Source organism: Salmo trutta, chromosome 7 (assembly GCF_901001165.1).
Source record: "Salmo trutta chromosome 7, fSalTru1.1, whole genome shotgun sequence".
NCBI lineage: Eukaryota > Metazoa > Chordata > Actinopteri > Salmoniformes > Salmonidae > Salmo > Salmo trutta.
The window spans coordinates 53,046,422-53,064,288 of NC_042963.1; positions in this window are offsets into that span (position 1 = coordinate 53,046,422).

Consider the following 17,867-nt stretch of genomic DNA (forward strand, 5'->3'; position numbering starts at 1 on the left):
TTGATCTCAGTCCCCTGAAAGCTCACCTGGTGCACATTGCCGCAGAGTGCAGCCTCCTCCATCGCTGTGACGACAACGGCAGGGTTGCTTATGTGGTCGTTGAGCAGGCCCTCCAGGTGAAGGCTCCACTTGCCCAATGCCATGATTTTTTTTTGCGGCACAATGCCCGCTCCTAGCTGGCCATCACCCCCTGGAAGTGCTGCAGGATGGTGGCCATCTGAGGAAAGGTGGGAAAACAAAATGTAGTCAGACAAACTGATGGTGGTGAGGGAGGAAAACAGATAAGAATGATCATTTTGAAAAGCAGATGACCAGGATTCCTGCTTTAGAAGGTGGAACGATGACCAGGATTCCTGCTTTAGAAGGTGGAAAGATGACCAGGATTCCTGCTTTAGAAGGTGGAAAGATGACCAGGATTCCTGCTTTAGAAGGTGGAAAGATGACCAGGATTCCTGCTTTAGAAGGTGGAAAGATGACCAGGATTCCTGCTTTAGAAGGTGGAAAGATGACCAGGATTCCTGCTTTAGAAGGTGGAGAGATGACCAGGATTCCTGCTTTAGAAGGTGGAGAGATGACCAGGATTCCTGCTTTAGAAGGTGGAAAGATGACCAGGATTCCTGCTTTAGAAGGTGGAAAGATGACCAGGATTCCTGCTTTAGAAGGTGGAAAGATGACCAGGATTCCTGCTTTAGAAGGTGGAAAGATGACCAGGATTCCTGCTTTAGAAGGTGGAAAGATGACCAGGATTCCTGCTTTAGAAGGTGGAGAGATGACCAGGATTCCTGCTTTAGAAGGTGGAAAGATTACCAGGATTCCTGCTTTAGAAGGTGGAAAGATGACCAGGATTCCTGCTTTAGAAGGTGTAAAGATGACCAGGATTCCTGCTTTAGAAGGTGGAGAGATGACCAGGATTCCTGCTTTAGAAGGTGGAGAGATGACCAGGATTCCTGCTTTAGAAGGTGGAAAGATGACCAGGATTCCTGCTTTAGAAGGTAGAAAGATGACCAGGATTCCTGCTTTAGAAGGTGGAAAGATGACCAGGATTCCTGAATTAGAAGGTGGAGAGATGACCAGCATTCCTGCTTTAGAAGGTGGAAAGATGACCAGGATTCCTGCTTTAGAAGGTGGAGAGATGACTAGGATTCCTGCTTTAGAAGGTGGAGAGATGACCAGGATTCCTGAATTAGAAGGTGGAGAGATGACCAGGATTCCTGCTTTAGAAGGTGGAGAGATGACCAGGATTCCTGCTTTAGAAGGTGGAGAGATGACCAGGATTCCTGCTTTAGAAGGTGGAAAGCGATGGAGTCTGGTCTAGTCTTAGCACTGGAAACTCCAGACCTCATATACCCCCTGGTTATGCATTTAGCTGCATAGTTTTGTAGAAGATTCATAGATTTAATATAAGAATACTTCAGCAGTGGTGATAAAAGACAGAGAGGAAGAGAGAGAGAGGAGAGAGAAGGAGAGAGAGAAAGAGAGAGTAAGAGAGAGAGAAAGAGAGAGAGAGAGGAGAGACAGAGAGAGAGAGAAAGAGGAATACAGAGACAAAGAGAGAGAGAGGGAGAGACAGAGAGAGAAAGAGAAAGACAGAGAGGAAGAGAGAGAGAGAAAGACAGAGAGGAAGAGAGAGAAAGGAGAGAGCGAAAGAGAGAGTAAGAGAGAGAGAAAGAGCGACAGAGGAGAGAGAAGAGGAAGAGAGAGAGAAGTGTACAGAGTGACAGAACCAAGTTTACATTGTGTTTGGCACTTCGTGTGAGGAGTGTGAAATCTATGGCAGTGCCCACATTGGCAGCCTTATTGCCCAATGCCAAGTTTCCACTGAGGTACAGGGGACAGGACCTCTTCTCCACCCTTTCTCCCCCCTCCACCTCTCCCTTTCACACTTTCTATCTTTCTCTCTCAACGGTTGAAACCAGACCGATTTCCTCTCCCAGTCTTTTTCAATCAAAATCTCAATACAAATATTCAATCTCAATATCCAATCCCCAATATAAATGTATTTTAATCCACAGAATTACAACCAAGGGAACAACGACAACGAGACAATGAAACGCTCCCTTGACAAGACGCTGTAAAGAGAATATATAATGATGTTAAATATTAAATATTACATATACAGACGAAAGACGATAAGACGAAACCAAAACTATTGATGTGAAGTGTAATCCCTTTGGTTTTTCATTCTGAGCTCATTACAAGATAAAAAAAAAAGGAGAATATTTTGCGCTGAAGTTGACTAGACGAGGGACTGCAGAGATCAGACTAGACTTTGAAGTTTCTGATACTCTACCCTGTGGAACACCGTGTTTATATATGTGTTAAAATACAGAATAAAATATATCGAATAAAATACCTTAGTTTTAAACAGACACTGATATCGGTCTGTCTTCAGACACTGATATCGGTCTGTCCTCAGACACTGATATCGGTCTGTCCTCAGACACTGACATCGGTCTGTCATCAGACACTGACATCGGTCTGTCATCAGACACTGATATCGGTCTGTCATCAGACACTGATATCGGTCTGTCCTCAGACACTGATATCGGTCTGTCCTCAGACACTGATATCGGTCTGTCCTCAGACACTGATATCGGTCTGTCCTCAGACACTGATATCGGTCTGTCCTCAGACACTGACATCGGTCTGTCATCAGACACTGACATCGGTCTGTCATCAGACACTGATATCGGTCTGTCATCAGACACTGATATCGGTCTGTCATCAGACACTGATATCGGTCTGTCCTCAGACACTGACATCGGTCTGTCATCAGACACTGATATCGGTCTGTCATCAGACACTGACATCGGTCTGTCATCAGACACAAGGTGGCCAGCTGAGAGATTCAGAACATCACAGACGCACGCACACACATCGACGATCAATCAAGATTTCTCAGGACCTAATCCACCACCCTGACAAATAATACATTGAGTTGGACCTTTAAATTATTAACTCACTACTGTACATGAAAGACTTTCCCTTTAAAGACCAGTCAGCTTCTCTTAAAACAGGCTGCATGCTCTCTCTTTCTCTCTCCCTCTCTCTCTCCCTCCCTCTCTCTCTCTCTCTCTCTCTCTCTCTAATGTGTAGACACCTCATCCAGCAGACTCACACATCCAGAACCCAGCTTTGGAGAAAAGTCACTTTAAAGAATAACAAGAAGAAAAAAAAACAGGAGGAAGATTTGGGATTGAATTTGAAAAGGGAAGGGTACTTGGTTCACTCTTGGGGGTGAGAGTGCCGTAGGCGGAGAGAGGAGTTGAAACAGCTTCAGATGAATAATGCATTTTACGGCATGGTATTCAGCAGAGTTAGAGAAAAGTCCCATGTATAAGTTTTGAATATTTCAGATTATAGTACCAGAAAGCTGTTCACTGCAGCACCCCTTACTTTGACCATGTGTCGGGTCTAATTCCAAACCTGGGTTCAAATACTATTTGAAATATTTCTTTCTTGTTTGCTTTTAGTCTACCTGGAGTGGTAGATGGGTGGGGTTTGCAGTTTTGCGACTATTCTATTGGTTCCATTGTGCCAGGCAACCTCAATGCAACCTCAATTATTTCAAATATTATTTGAACCCAGATCTGTCCGGTTCCTCGTTCTAACTGGTAGTTTGCGTCCTTGTCTAACCGACAGACGCAATATATTGTACCTGCTACCACTCAGGATTTATATGCAAACCATAGGAAACTTCAGCAACCCTTATTAAATATCTCTGTCTCTCTTGTTCTGTTCTCAGACCCCAGATGTATTCCCTAAGCCTCTGTCAAATAATGCAAAATAAAACCCTAGATCAGAATTTGACACACCGGGCAGAGGCAATGTAATTGGTCTGTTTGTTCAAGCTTTGCCAGGAAAAACAACAGGCCGTCCACCTTGTTGGAGCAGCAGCAGCACACACAAACAAAACACACACTCACACGCAAACAGTACACACACACACGCATACACACACTCACACGCATACACACACTCACACGCATATACAAACACAAAAACACAAGCACCGTGTAGGCAGCTCCAGCAACACAAACCCAGCTTTCATATGGCCACTTGGCTGAGTGGGACGGAAGCCAAGATGGCTGACTGCTCACTTTGACTTGTTCATACGTCAGTCAGCTTCCATGTTTTCCTAAACACAAGGAATGCTGTTTGAGAGTGCAGGCCGGGCCCTGACTGAAACATATCCATGGAACTAGTGGTTTTCAGGGGAAATACAGACAGTGGTCACGGAGAAAGAAGTACTGTACACCGCAGAGTTGCACCTCTATGAAAGGAACGAGCAGAGAACGAGGGCAGCTTGTTCCAAAGCCCTTATCACAAACAAACAAGCAGTGGTGAAAAATGTACACAATTGTATTACTTGAGTATATGTAAAGATACCTTAATAGAAAATGACTAAAGTAAAATAAACGCATCCCCGGGGGCACACTGCCTGCCCTGCAGGACACCTACAGCACCCGATGTCACAGGAAGGCCAAAAAGATCATCAAGGACAACAACCACCCGAGCCACTGCCTGTTCACCCCGCTATCATCCAGAAGGCGAGGTCAGTACAGGTGCATCAAAGCTGGGACCAAGAGACTGAAAAACAGCTTCTATCTCAAGACTGTTAAATAGCCATCTCTGGCCGGCTATCACCTGGTTACTCAAACTGCACCTGAGAGGCTGCTGCCCTATATACGTACATAGACATGGAATCACTGGTCCGTGTAGGAATTACAACCATTTTTATACATAGCCCCCCCCCCCCCCAATTTTAGGGTCTCAAAAGTAATTGGACAAACTAACATAATCAAAATTAAATTGTGAGGTGTAATATTTGGTTGCACAAACTTTGCAATCAATGACTGTCTGAAGTCTGGAACCCATAGACATCACCAGATGCTGGGTTTCTTCCCCGGTGATGCTCTGCCAGGCCTTTACTGCAGCTGTCTTCATTTCCTGCTTGTTCTTGGGGTGTTTTGCCTTCAGTTTTGCCAGCAAAGTGAAATGCATGCTCAATTGGATTAAGGTCAGGTGATTGACTTGGCCATTGCAGAACATTCCACTTCATTGCCTTAAAAAAGTATTGGGTTGCTTTCGCAGGACGCTTCAGGTCATTGTCCATCTGCACTGTGAAGCGCCGTCCAATGCGTTTTGAAGCATTTGGCTGAATGTGAGCAGATAATATAGCACTAAACACTTCATCATTCATCATGCTGCTTTTGTCAGCAGTCACATCATCAAGTCTAATCTGGTCTTTTTGTTTTTGAGGCTTACCAATGATTTACATTTTGTGGTAAACCCTCTGTATTTACACTGGTGAAGTCTTCTCTTGATTGTTGACTTTGATACAGATACATCTACCTCCTTCAAGGTGTTCTTGATCTGGCCAACTATTGTGAATGGGTTTTTCTTCACCAGGGAAATAACTCTTCTGTCATCCACCACAGTTGTTTTCTGTGGTCTTCAAGGCCTTTTGGTGTTCCTGAGCTCACCAGTGCGTTCTTTCTTTTTAAGAATGTACCAAATAGTAGATTTTGCCACACCTAATGTTTTTGCTATCTCCATGATGGGTTTGTTTTGATTTTTCAGCCTAATGATGGCTTGCTTGACTGGCAGTGACAGCTCTTTGGACTTCATATTGAGGGTTAAAAGCAACAGATTACAAATGCAAATGCCAAACTTGAAATCAACATTAGACCTTTTTTATCTGCTTACCTGTAAATGAACTAATGAGGGAATAACACATACCTGGCCATGGAACAGCTGAGCAGCAAATTGTCCTAATTACTTTTGGTCCTTTAATCTTCGGGCTAGGGGGCAGTATTCGGATGTTTGGATGAATGAGGTGCCCAAAGTAAACTGCCTGTTACTCAGGCCCAGAAGCTAGGATATGCATATAATTAGTAGTATTGGATAGAAAACACTCTGTTAAAATAATGTCTGTGAGTATAACAGAACTGATATGGCAGGCGAAAACCTGAGGACAATCCATACAGAAGAAAAAAAAATTCAGCTCACCCTTGATTACTATGGCTGTCAGATGGAATGTAAAAGGAAGACCTCCCAGATTGCAGTTCCTAGGGCTTCCACTAGATGTCAACCGTCTTTAGAAAGAGTTTCAGGCTTGTTGTTTGAAAAATGAGCTAGAATTTGTAGTTTTAGTAAGTGGCTCCCATTTTGGCTGTAATGTTTGTTGTGCGTTCCGGTGAGTGTGCGTACTTCATTATTTATCTCCGGTAATGGTCTCCGGTATTCTCCGTCTTAACCTCTATGGGCTAGGGGGCAGTATTGAGAATTTTGGAAAAAATATGTGCCCATTTTTAACTGCCTCCTACACCAACTCAGAAGCTAGAATATGCATATTATTGTTCAGGTTTGGATAGAAAACACCCTAAAGTTTCTAAAACTGTTTGAATGGTGTCTGTGAGTATAACAGAACTCCTATGGCAGTCAAAACCCTGAGAAGGTTTCATGCAGGAAGTACCCTGTCTGACAAGGTGTTGTTGTTCTTGCTTCTGTTTATTGAAGAGTCAGGATCTTAGCTGTAACGTGACAATTCCTAGGGCTCCAATAGGCTCTCAGAACCCGGGAAAAACCTGAACGATGACGAGGCAGCCTCAGGCTGAAACACAGAATCCCCTTTTCCAAGTGGCCCATCAGAGGACAATGGAATTAGGCGCTTGCGCGATTCGACCCCGTGCAGTATTTTCCTTCGGCTGTTTAGCTAATTGCAGATTCCCGGTCGGAATATTATCGCTTTTTTACGAGAATAATGGCATAAAAATTGATTTTAAACAGCGGTTGACATGCTTCGAAGTACGGTAATGGAATATTTAGACATTTTTTGTCACGTTCTGCGCCATGCGCACGACCGTGATTTACCATTCTGATAGTGTCTAGAACGCATGAACAAAACGTCGCTGATGGAACATAACGATGGATTATTTGGGACCAAACCTACATTTGTAATTGAAGTAGAAGTCCTGGGAGTGCATTCTGACGAAGAACAGGAAAGGTAAGACCATTTTTCTTATAGGAAATGTGATTTTGGTGAAGGCTAAACTGGGTGGGTGTCTAAATAGCTAGCCCGTGATGGCTGGGCTATGTACTTAGAATATTGCAAAATGTGCTTCATCCGAAAAGCTATTTTAAAATCGGACATATCGAGTGCATAGAGGAGTAATGTATCTATAATTCTTAAAATAATTGTTATGTTTTTTGTGAACGTTTATCGTGAGTAATTTAGTAAATTGTTAGTAAATTCCCCGGAAGTTTGCGGGGGGTATGCTTTTTCTGAACGTCACATGCTAATGTAAAAAGCTGGTTTTTGATATAAATATGAACTTGATTGAACAGACATGCATGTATTGTATAACATAATGTCCTAGGTGTGTCATCTGATGAAGATCATAAAAGGTTAGTGCTGCATTTAGCTGTGGTTTGGGTTTTTGTGACATTATATGCTAGCTTGAAAAATGGGTGTCTGATTATTTCTGGCTGGGTACTCTGCTGACATAATCTAATGTTTTGCTTTCGTTGTAAAGCCTTTTTGAAATCGGACAGTGTGGTTAGATTAACGAGAGTCTTGTCTTTAAATAGCTGTAAAATAGTCATATGTTTGAGAAATTGAAGTAATAGCATTTCAAACGTTTTAAAAATCGCGCCACAGGATTACACTGGCTGTTACGTAGGTGGGACGAATTCGTCCCGCCGGTCCCATAGAGGATATATTAGATTGTTTATTTACATATTAGGGTACCTGAGGATTGATTAGGAACGTTGTTTGATATGTTTGGAAGAAGTTTATTTGTAATTTACGGGATTCATTAGTATGCATTTTGAACGAGGGAAACCGGTGGATTACTGAGTCTAGCGCGCCAATGAAACTGACTTTTTTGGGAAATAAAGAAGGACTTTATCGAACAAAATGACCTTTTGTTATGTAGCTGGGACCCTTGTGATTGCAACCAGATGAAGATCTTCAAAGGTAAATGATTTATTTTATCGCTATTTCTGACTTTCGTGACACCTCTGCTTGGTTGGAAAATGTATGTAAGGCTTTTGTGTGCGGGGCGCTGTCCTCAGATAATTGCATGGTTTGCTTTCGCCGTAAAGCCTTTTTGAAATCTGACAACGCGGCTGGATTAACAAGAAGTTAAGCTTTTAAATTATGTATGACACTTGTATTTTCATGAATGTTTAATATTACGATTTCTGTCATTTGAATTTCGCGCTCTGCAATTTCACCGGATGTTGTCGAGGTGAGACGCTAGAATCCCAATGATCCGTAAGAAGTTAAAAAGGGGTGTCCACATATAAAAGTAGTATAATTCCTACACCGTTCACCCGATTTGGATGTAAATACCATCAAATTAAAGATGAAAGACTGCACATTATTTAATTTCAACTCCGAAATGCTGTAGTAGACAGCTAAAATAATAATAACTTGGTCAATGTCCAAATATTTCTGGACCTGACTGTATATACTGTATTCTATTCTACTGTATTTTGGTCAATGCCACTCCGACATTGCTCGTCCTAATATTTATATATTTCTTAATTCCATAATTTTACTTTTAGATTTGTGTGTATTGTACTGAATTGTTAGATATTACTGCACTGTTGGAGCTAGGAATACTAACATTTCGCTACACCCGCAATAACATCTGCTAAATATGTGTATGTGACCAATAAAATTTGATTTGATTAGATTTTTCTGGTGTTTGTTGAGTTTCAGCCTCGTCTAGTGTTTGTTGACTTTCAGCCTCGTCTAGTGGTTGTGGAGTTTCAGCCTCGTCTAGTGGTTGTGGAGTTCCTGTCTCATCTAGTGGTTGTTGTGTTTCAGCCTCGTCTAGTGGTTGTGGAGTTTCAGCCTCATCTAGTGGTTGTGGAGTTCCTGTCTCATCTAGTGGTTGTTGTGTTTCAGCCTCGTCTAGTGGTTGTGGAGTTTCAGCCTCGTCTAGTGGTTGTGGAGTTCCTGTCTCATCTAGTGGTTGTGGAGTTCCTGTCTCGTCTAGTGGTTGTGGAGTCCCTGTCTCATCTAGTGGTTGTTGAGTTTCAGTCTCGTCTAGTGGTTGTGGAGTTTCAGCCTCGTCTAGTGGTTGTGGAGTTCCTGTCTCATCTAGTGGTTGTTGAGTTTCAATCTCATCTAGTGGTTGTTGAGTTTCAATCTCATCTAGTGGTTGTTGAGTTACAATCTCATCTAGTGGTTGTTGAGTTTCAATCTCATCTAGTGGTTGTTGAGTTTCAGCCTCGTCTAGTGGTTGTGGAGTTCCTGTCTCATCTAGTGGTTGTTGAGTTTCAATCTCATCTAGTGGTTGTTGAGTTTCAGCCTCGTCTAGTGGTTGTTCAGTTTCAGCCTCGTCTAGTGGTTGTGGAGTTTCTGTCTCGTCTAGTAGATGTTGAGCTGACACAAAATGACTAATATAGCGAACCACAACATCTATGGACGATTACAGGGCAGTAGTTATCATAAACGGTCTCTAATGAGATACAGGAAGAGAGCAAACTCCATAAGGTGTGAGGTGTGACCCCTATAAGTCTCAATCCAGAGTAATACCAGAGGAATGATTATTGTAATAAGAGGCAGAGGGAAGACTAAGGAAGGGTTTTCACATGTGTAACTGTCCGTCTCTGTGTCTCTGTGTCTCTGTGTCTCTGTGTCTCTGTGTCTCTGTGTCTCTGTGTCTCTGTCTGTCTGTCTGTCTGTCTGTCTGTCTGTCTGTCTGTCTGTCTGTCTGTCTGTCTGTCTGTCTGTCTGTCTGTCTGTCTGTCTGTCTGTCTGTCTGTCTGTCTGTCTGTGTGTGTGTGTGTGTGTGTGTGTGTGTGTGTGTGTGTGTGTGTTTGTCTAGAGGTAGTTCTGCTCACTGCATATATAGCGGCAGTTCTGCTCACTGCATATATAGCAGTAGTTCTGCTCACTGCATATATAGCAGTAGTTCTGCTCACTGCATATATAGCGGCAGTTCTGCTCACTGCATATATAGCGGCAGTTCTGCTCACTGCATATATAGCGGCAGTTCTGCTCACTGCATATATAGCAGTAGTTCTGCTCACTGCATATATAGCGGCAGTTCTGCTCACTACATATATAGCAGTAGTTCTGCTCACTGCATATATAGCGGCAGTTCTGCTCACTGCATATATAGCGGCAGTTCTGCTCACTGCATATATAGCAGTAGTTCTGCTCACTGCATATATAGCGGCAGTTCTGCTCACTGCATATATAGCAGTAGTTCTGCTCACTGCATATATAGCAGTAGTTCTGCTCACTGCATATATAGCGGCAGTTCTGCTCACTGCATATATAGCGGCAGTTCTGCACACTGCATATATAGCAAGAGTTCAGCTCACTGCATATATAGAGGCAGTTCTGCTCACTGCATATGTAGAGGTAGTTCTGCTCACTGCATATATAGCGCATTTCTGCTCACTGCATATATAGCGGTAGTTCTGCTCACTGCATATATAGCGGTAGTTCTGCTCACTGCATATATAGCAGCAGTTCTGCTCACTGCATATATAGCGGTAGATCTGCTCACTGCATATATAGCAGTAGTTCTGCTCACTGCATATATAGCAGTAGTTCTGCTCACTGCATATATAGCGGCAGTTCTGCTCACTGCATATATAGCGGCAGTTCTGCTCACTGCATATATAGCGGCAGTTCTGCTCACTGCATATATAGCGGCAGTTCTGCTCACTGCATATATAGCGGCAATTCTGCTCACTGCATATATAGCAGTAGTTCTGCTCACTGCATATATAGCAGTAGTTCTGCTCACTGCATATATAGCAGTAGTTCTGCTCACTGCATATATAGCAGTAGTTCTGCTCACTGCATATATAGCGGCAGTTCTGCTCACTGCATATATAGCGGCAGTTCTGCTCACTGCATATATAGCAGTAGTTCTGCTCACTGCATATATAGCAGTAGTTCTGCTCACTGCATATATAGCAGTAGTTCTGCTCACTGCATATATAGCAGTAGTTCTGCTCACTGCATATTTAGCGGTTGTTCTGCTCACTGCATATATAGTGGGTCTAATGACAGAATCATTATCCATCCCTGGTCTTCATCTCACATCCATAACATCCCCCCCACCTCTTCCTTTTCCCTCCCTCTGTCTCTCCACGTGTCCTCCTGTCCTTCTTGGATAGATCGATTATCCTGGTTGCCATGACAAGGTGTGGGGCCGGCACATGTCCATCTAAGGGCTGCTTTCCAAATGGCACCCTAATCCCTACATAGTACATTACTTTGACCTGAGCCTGGTAAAAGTAGTGCACTATATTTATTTATTTTTATTTATTTTACCGTAAGGTAAGTTGACTGAGAACACATTCTCATTTACAGCAACGACCTATATAGGGAATAGGGTGCCATTTGGGACACAGACCAGGAAAGCAAGAACCGGAGTGAAAAAGGAAGTGATGCGTATGTAAACTAGCCGTTCTGTGCCCCCCCCCCCCTCCTCCTCAAGAGGAAGCACGGAGAGGAATCCATGTACCAACCATAACCCCTGTCTGGTTAGTTCAATAAAATTTTATGGGAAACACCTGTGTCGTAGTTATCCTAAACAGAGACTTTTAAGGGAACATTTTTCTCTGTCTGTCTTTAATAGAGAATAGAAAGTATCTCCTCACACACACACACAAGCACACACACACACACACACACACACACACACACTTTTCTCTCAACCAGAACATAGGGTTGTTTAAAAATACGACCATTAGAAACAGTGTAAAGTGAAGACAGTTTTGCAGACAGACTGTGACACACAGGAAAGGGCCTTATTTAGTCTTCGCTGCGGCCGTTTGACGTCATTTAATGGCGGAAAGGCAGTCTTAAGTAAACCGACAAAAAATATGAAACCTCTAATGGCTCACACTTGCCATTTGGTTAGACCGTTGGGGGAGCAGTCACACTGTTGCTGTAAGTCAAGCATAACACTGACTGACTGGCTGGCACTCTCTCTCTTTCTCTCGCTCTCCGAGAACAGTACGTGCTGCTAGACTAGAGATTTAGTTTGAACTTGTAACAAATAAAAAATAAAACATCTTTTAGGTCAGAACTTGGGAATGAAATTGGCTTCATTTAAATATGGTCTCCTCGTCTTTTTCTCAAACACATAGGCCTATTCAATCAACTTCAGTCAAATGTGTTTATAAAGCCCTTTTTACATCAGCAGAATTCACAAAGTGTTTATACAGACACCAAGCCTAAAACTCCAAAGTGCAAGCAATGCAGATGTACTGTAGAAGCACGGTGACTAGGAAAAACACCATAGAAAGGCAGGTACCGAGGAAGAAACCTAGAGAAGAACCAGGCTCTTCTGGCTGTGCCGAGTGGAGATTATAGGAGTACATGGCCATTAAGTACAGATCGTTCTTCAAGATGTTCAAACGTTCATAAATGACCAGCAGGGTCAGATAATAATAATCACAGTGGTTGTAGAGGGTGCAACAGGTCAGCACTTCAGGAGTAAATGTCAGTTGGCTTTTCATAGCCGATCATTCAGAGGTCGAGACAGCAGGTGCTGTAGAGCGAGAGATGGGGAGAGAGAGGGACGAAACAGCAAGTCCGGGATAAGGTAGCAGGTCCAGTGAACAGGTCAGGGTTCCATAGCTGCAGGCAGTACAGCAGAAACTGGATCAGCAGCACGACCAGGTGGACCGGGGACAGGGACAGCCAGGAGTCATCAGGCCAGATAGTCCTGAGGTATGGTCCTAGGGCTCAGGTCCTCGAGAGGGGAGACAGAGAGGAGATTCAGACTTTAAAAAATGTGTTGTATATTCACTGAAAATGTAAACTGCCATTTACTTATGTAAATGTATAATTTACATTTTATATTTGCAAAAAAATCTAAAAACCTGTTTTTGCTTTGTCATTGTGTGTAGATTGATGAAGAAGAAAAAAAGAATGTAATCCATTTTTAAAATAAGGCTGTAACGTAACAAAATGTGGAAAAAGTCAAGGGGTCTGAATACTTTCCCGAATGCACTGTATATCACATGAAGTTCAGTGGCCAATCTATGACAGTTAATGTAATGCATTTAATATTGAATAAACCGTTTTATTATCCTAGTTACTTTTCAGTTTCCTACTGTACATTGGGGGGGAAAAAAACGGTAGAAATTTGAGTAGTGTTTTGGGGAACCCAAGCATTTACAAGCCAATGTACTATAACTACAAGACATTGAAGAAACCCTGACCAACAAACAAACTTACAGTGATGACAACACAAAACACGTCCGTCATTTGTTGAAACCTTTCTCCTACACTGTGTTTCCAAGACGTGTTCTTCTTAAACACTCACGTGTCAACCCAAAATTTCAGAAATTGGCCAAGTGCACTGAAAATATTTACGCGGTTGCTATGGAAACGGAAGTTAGAGGTAAACCGTCACCCAATAGAGGTTCACTTCTCTGTTTGGATTAATGTATGAACGCTTTGCTTTATGTAGAAAGGAGCAACAGTGTCTGCATCCCAAATTACACCCTATTCCTTTTAACATACTATGTATGCACAGCTGAACTCGGAAGAGGCTACCACCAAACATTTCGCTTTTACACAACCATCCATTCTGGTCTGGATTTTAGCGATTTTATTACCGTTCAGGTTAGCGATTGAATCGCCTCCATAGTTTTGTTTTTCGACCTATGGTTATTTTATCATCTATTGTCACCCTGGATGTCTGCCTAGTTGAGGACCTCTCTTCAGCCCTGGATGTCTGCCTAGTTGAGGACCCTCTTTTCTGCCCTGGATGTCTGCCTAGTTGACGGCCTCTCTTCAGCCCTGGATGTCTGCCTAGTTGAGGGCCTCTCTTCAGCCCTGGATGTCTGCCTAGTTGAGGGCCTCTCTTAAGCCCTGGATGTCTGCCAAGTTGAGGACCTCTTTTCTGCCCTGGATGTCTGCCTAGTTGAGGACCTCTCTTCAGCCCTGGATGTCTGCCTAGTTGAGGACCTCTCTTCAGCCCTGGATGTCTGCCTAGTTGAGGACCTCTCTTCAGCCCTGGATGTCTGCCTAGTTGAGGGCCTCTCTTCAGCCCTGGATGTCTGCCTAGTTGAGGCCTCTCTTCAGCCCTGGATGTCTGCCTAGTTGAGGACCTCTCTTCAGCCCTGGATGTCTGCCTAGTTGAAGGCCTCTCTTCAGCCCTGGATGTCTGCCTAGTTGAGGACCTCTCTTCAGCCCTGGATGTCTGCCTAGTTGAGGACCTCTCTTCAGCCCTGGATGTCTGCCTAGTTGAGGGCCTCTCTTCAGCCCTGGATGTCTGCCTAGTTGAGGACCTCTCTTAAGCCCTGGATGTCTGCCAAGTTGAGGACCTCTTTTCTGCCCTGGATGTCTGCCTAGTTGAGGGCCTCTCTTCAGCCCTGGATGTCTGCCTAGTTGCGGACCTCTCTTCAGCCCTGGATGTCTGCCTAGTTGAGGGCCTCTCTTCAGCCCTGGATGTCTGCCTAGTTGAGGACCTCTCTTCAGCCCTGGATGTCTGCCTAGTTGAGGGCCTCTCTTCAGCCCTGGATGTCTGCCTAGTTGAGGACCTCTCTTCAGCCCTGGATGTCTGCCTAGTTGAGGACCTCTATTCAGCCCTGGATGTCTGCCTAGTTGAGGGCCTCTCTTCAGCCCTGGATGTCTGCCTAGTTGAGGGCCTCTCTTCAGCCCTGGATGTCTGCCTAGTTGAGGACCTCTCTTCAGCCCTGGATGTCTGCCTAGTTGAGGGCCTCTCTTCAGCCCTGGATGTCTGCCTAGTTGAGGGCCTCTCTCTCAAAATTATTTGCAATACCTATAATCTCACTCAGATTATCAACAGTGTAACGAGGTTGAATTTAAAGTATCCTCTGAAATCCTCTTTCATTGATTTGAACCAATACTATCCCTTCGGATCATTTAAATAATCCCTCCAAACTTTGGAAAGTAGTGAAAGGTTTGTCGTGCAAAATAAAGATACACAGCTTCCCAAACAATTGTTGGTAGACACACAGATTGTAACTGAGAGAAGCTCTATTCTGAAAGCCTTAAATCAGCATTTTCTAGAGGCAGGCAGTTTATTTGAAAATGTTAAAGTTGTAAATGAGCCCCCTGTGAATTTACCTGACACCCCTGTGCACTCCTTCACCAGGTTCTCCTTCTCATCCATCTCTGTTTCAGAAGTGCGTAAAGCCCTGAAAGAAATTGATAGGAAAAAATCCCCTGGCCCTGATGAACTAGACCCCTACCTCTAACACCTAGCTGCAGACATCATTGCTCCCCCCATTTAACATGTATTTTTAACCTCATGCTTGATGTTAAGGAAATCCCCATGGTATGGAAATCTGCTTTTGTACTGCCTCTCCTGACAGGTGGAGATCCTTCGCTACTTGACAACTATCGACCCATATGAAAATTATCTGTACTGTCAAAGGTATTGGAGTCCTTAGTCAGTAGGCAGCTGAAGTCCTCCAAGAAAACAACATCTTAAATGGAATGCAATCAGGTTTTAGGTCTGGACACAGCACTGTTTCAGCAACATTGAAGGTTTTAAACGACATCCACTTTGCTCTTGACAAGAAGTTACATTGTCTGTCCGTCTTTACTGATTTGTCGAATGCATTTGACACCGTGGATCATGTTGTGTTGGTGCAAAGGTTAAAATGTTGTGGAATTACTGGTCATGCTCTAGATTAGTTTATAAATCACCTATCAAATCGTACGAAATGTGTAATGGAGGATGGTTGTAAATCTGAGTTCATAGAGTTCAGGTGTTCCGCAAGGTTCTATTTTAGGCCCACTGTTGTTCATTTTGTATATCAACAACATTGGGGATCTTATTGAAACAGCAGATGTTCATTTGTTATGCAGATAATTCTGTTCTTTATTAAAGTGGTAGTAGTTTATCTTAAACTTTTGAAAATGCCCAAAGAGCATTTAACACTATACAACAGAATCTGTATGATTTGAAGCTGGTTCTGAATTTGGGTTTGTTACTAATCATGTCATTGTTACATTGGATGGACATACGATAAAGTAAGACAGTGTACAAATATTTGGGAGTGTGGGTGGATGACAAGCTCAGCTTCACAGTTCATGTGGAGAACTTGATAAGGAAGCTCAAGCAGAGAATAGGTTTTTATTACCAGCATTAGGTTAGTTTTTCTCTGGAGGCCAGGAAATAGCTGCTACGATGTACATTACTGCCGGCTTTAGACTTTAGTGATGTTATATGCAGTACCAGTCAAAGGTTTGGACACACCTACTCATTCCAGGGTTTTTCTTTATTTTTACAATTGTCTACATTGTAGAATAATAGTGAAGACATCAAAACTATAGAATCACACCATTTGCCTTGATGACAACTTTGCACACTATTGGCATTCTATCAACCAGCTTCATGAGTTAGTCACCTGGAATGCATTTAAATTAACAGGTGTGCCTTGTTAAAAGTTAGTTTGGGGAATTTATTTCCTTCTAGATGTGTTTGAGCCAATCAGTCGCAAAACCATCAAGCACTATGATGAAACTGGCTCTCATGAGGACCACCACAGGAAAGGAAGACCCAGAGTTACCTCTGCTGCAGGGGATAAGTTCTATGGAGTTAACTGCACCTCAGATTGCAGCCCAAGTAATTGCTTCACAGAGTTCAAGTAACAGACACACACATGGTTTCTTTGCAGAAATTCTACCATGAAGGCCTGATTCACGCAGTGTCCTCTGAACAGTTGATGTTGAGATGTGTCTGCTAGTTGAACTCTGAAGCATTTATTTCAACTGCAATTTCTGAGGCTGGTAACTCTAATAAACTTATCCTCTGCAGCAGAGGTAACTCTAGGTCTTCCTTTCCTGTAATGATGGACTGTCGTTTCTCTTTGCATATTTTAGCTGTTCTTGCCATAATATGGACTTGGTCTTTTACCAAATAGAGCTATCTTCTGTATACCACCTCTACCTTGTCACAACACAACTGACTGGCTCCAATGCATTAAGAAGGAAAGAAATTCCACAAATTAACTTTTAACAAGGCACACCTGTTAATTGAAGTGCATTCCACGTAACTACCTCATGAAGCTGGTTGAGAGAATGCCAAGAGTGTGCAAAGCTGTCATCAAGTCAAAGGGTGGCTACTTTGAAGAATATAAAAATATAAATATATATAAAATTTATATTTTGATTTGTTTAGCACTTTTTTTGGTTACTACATGATTCCATATGTGTTATTCTATAGTTTTGATGTCTTCACTAATATTTTACAATGTAGAAAAAAAGTAAAAATAAAGAATAACCCTTGAATGAGTAGGTGTTTTCAAACGTTTGACTGGTACTTTATGTTTTTAAGATGACGGCTGAGTTGTTCATCCCTAGCTACTTACAATATAATGGTCAGCTTGTTAGAAGCACTGACTTTATTGCTACCCTGAGGCAAGATTATATTTTTGTAGGTCTACAGTTAGTTCAACTACACTAGTTTAGATGGCCATCTCTTAGTGTTTCCATTTGTCATATGTCCACCATCAAAAACCAACAGGACAGCTTAGAGATAGAAGCATTAAAACCAACAGGACAGCTTAGAGATAGAAGCATTGAAAGCAGCACTGGAAGAATCAGCATAGTTTATTGGATCTATCAGATCTCACCAGCACTATGGCATTACCAAGTGCCAGTTAAACTCTCTTCACAGTTCATGACCAGATGCCAGTTAAACTCTCTTCACAGTTCATTAACAGATGCCAGTTTAAACTCTCTTCACAGTTCATGACCAGACATGTTCTCATTGTGTCCTATACGATCCAGAGTTATTGTCCATATATTTCATCATAGTGCTTGATGGTTTTGCGACTGCACTTGAAGAAACGTTCAAAGTTGAAATTTTCCGGTTGACTAACCTTCATGTCTGAAG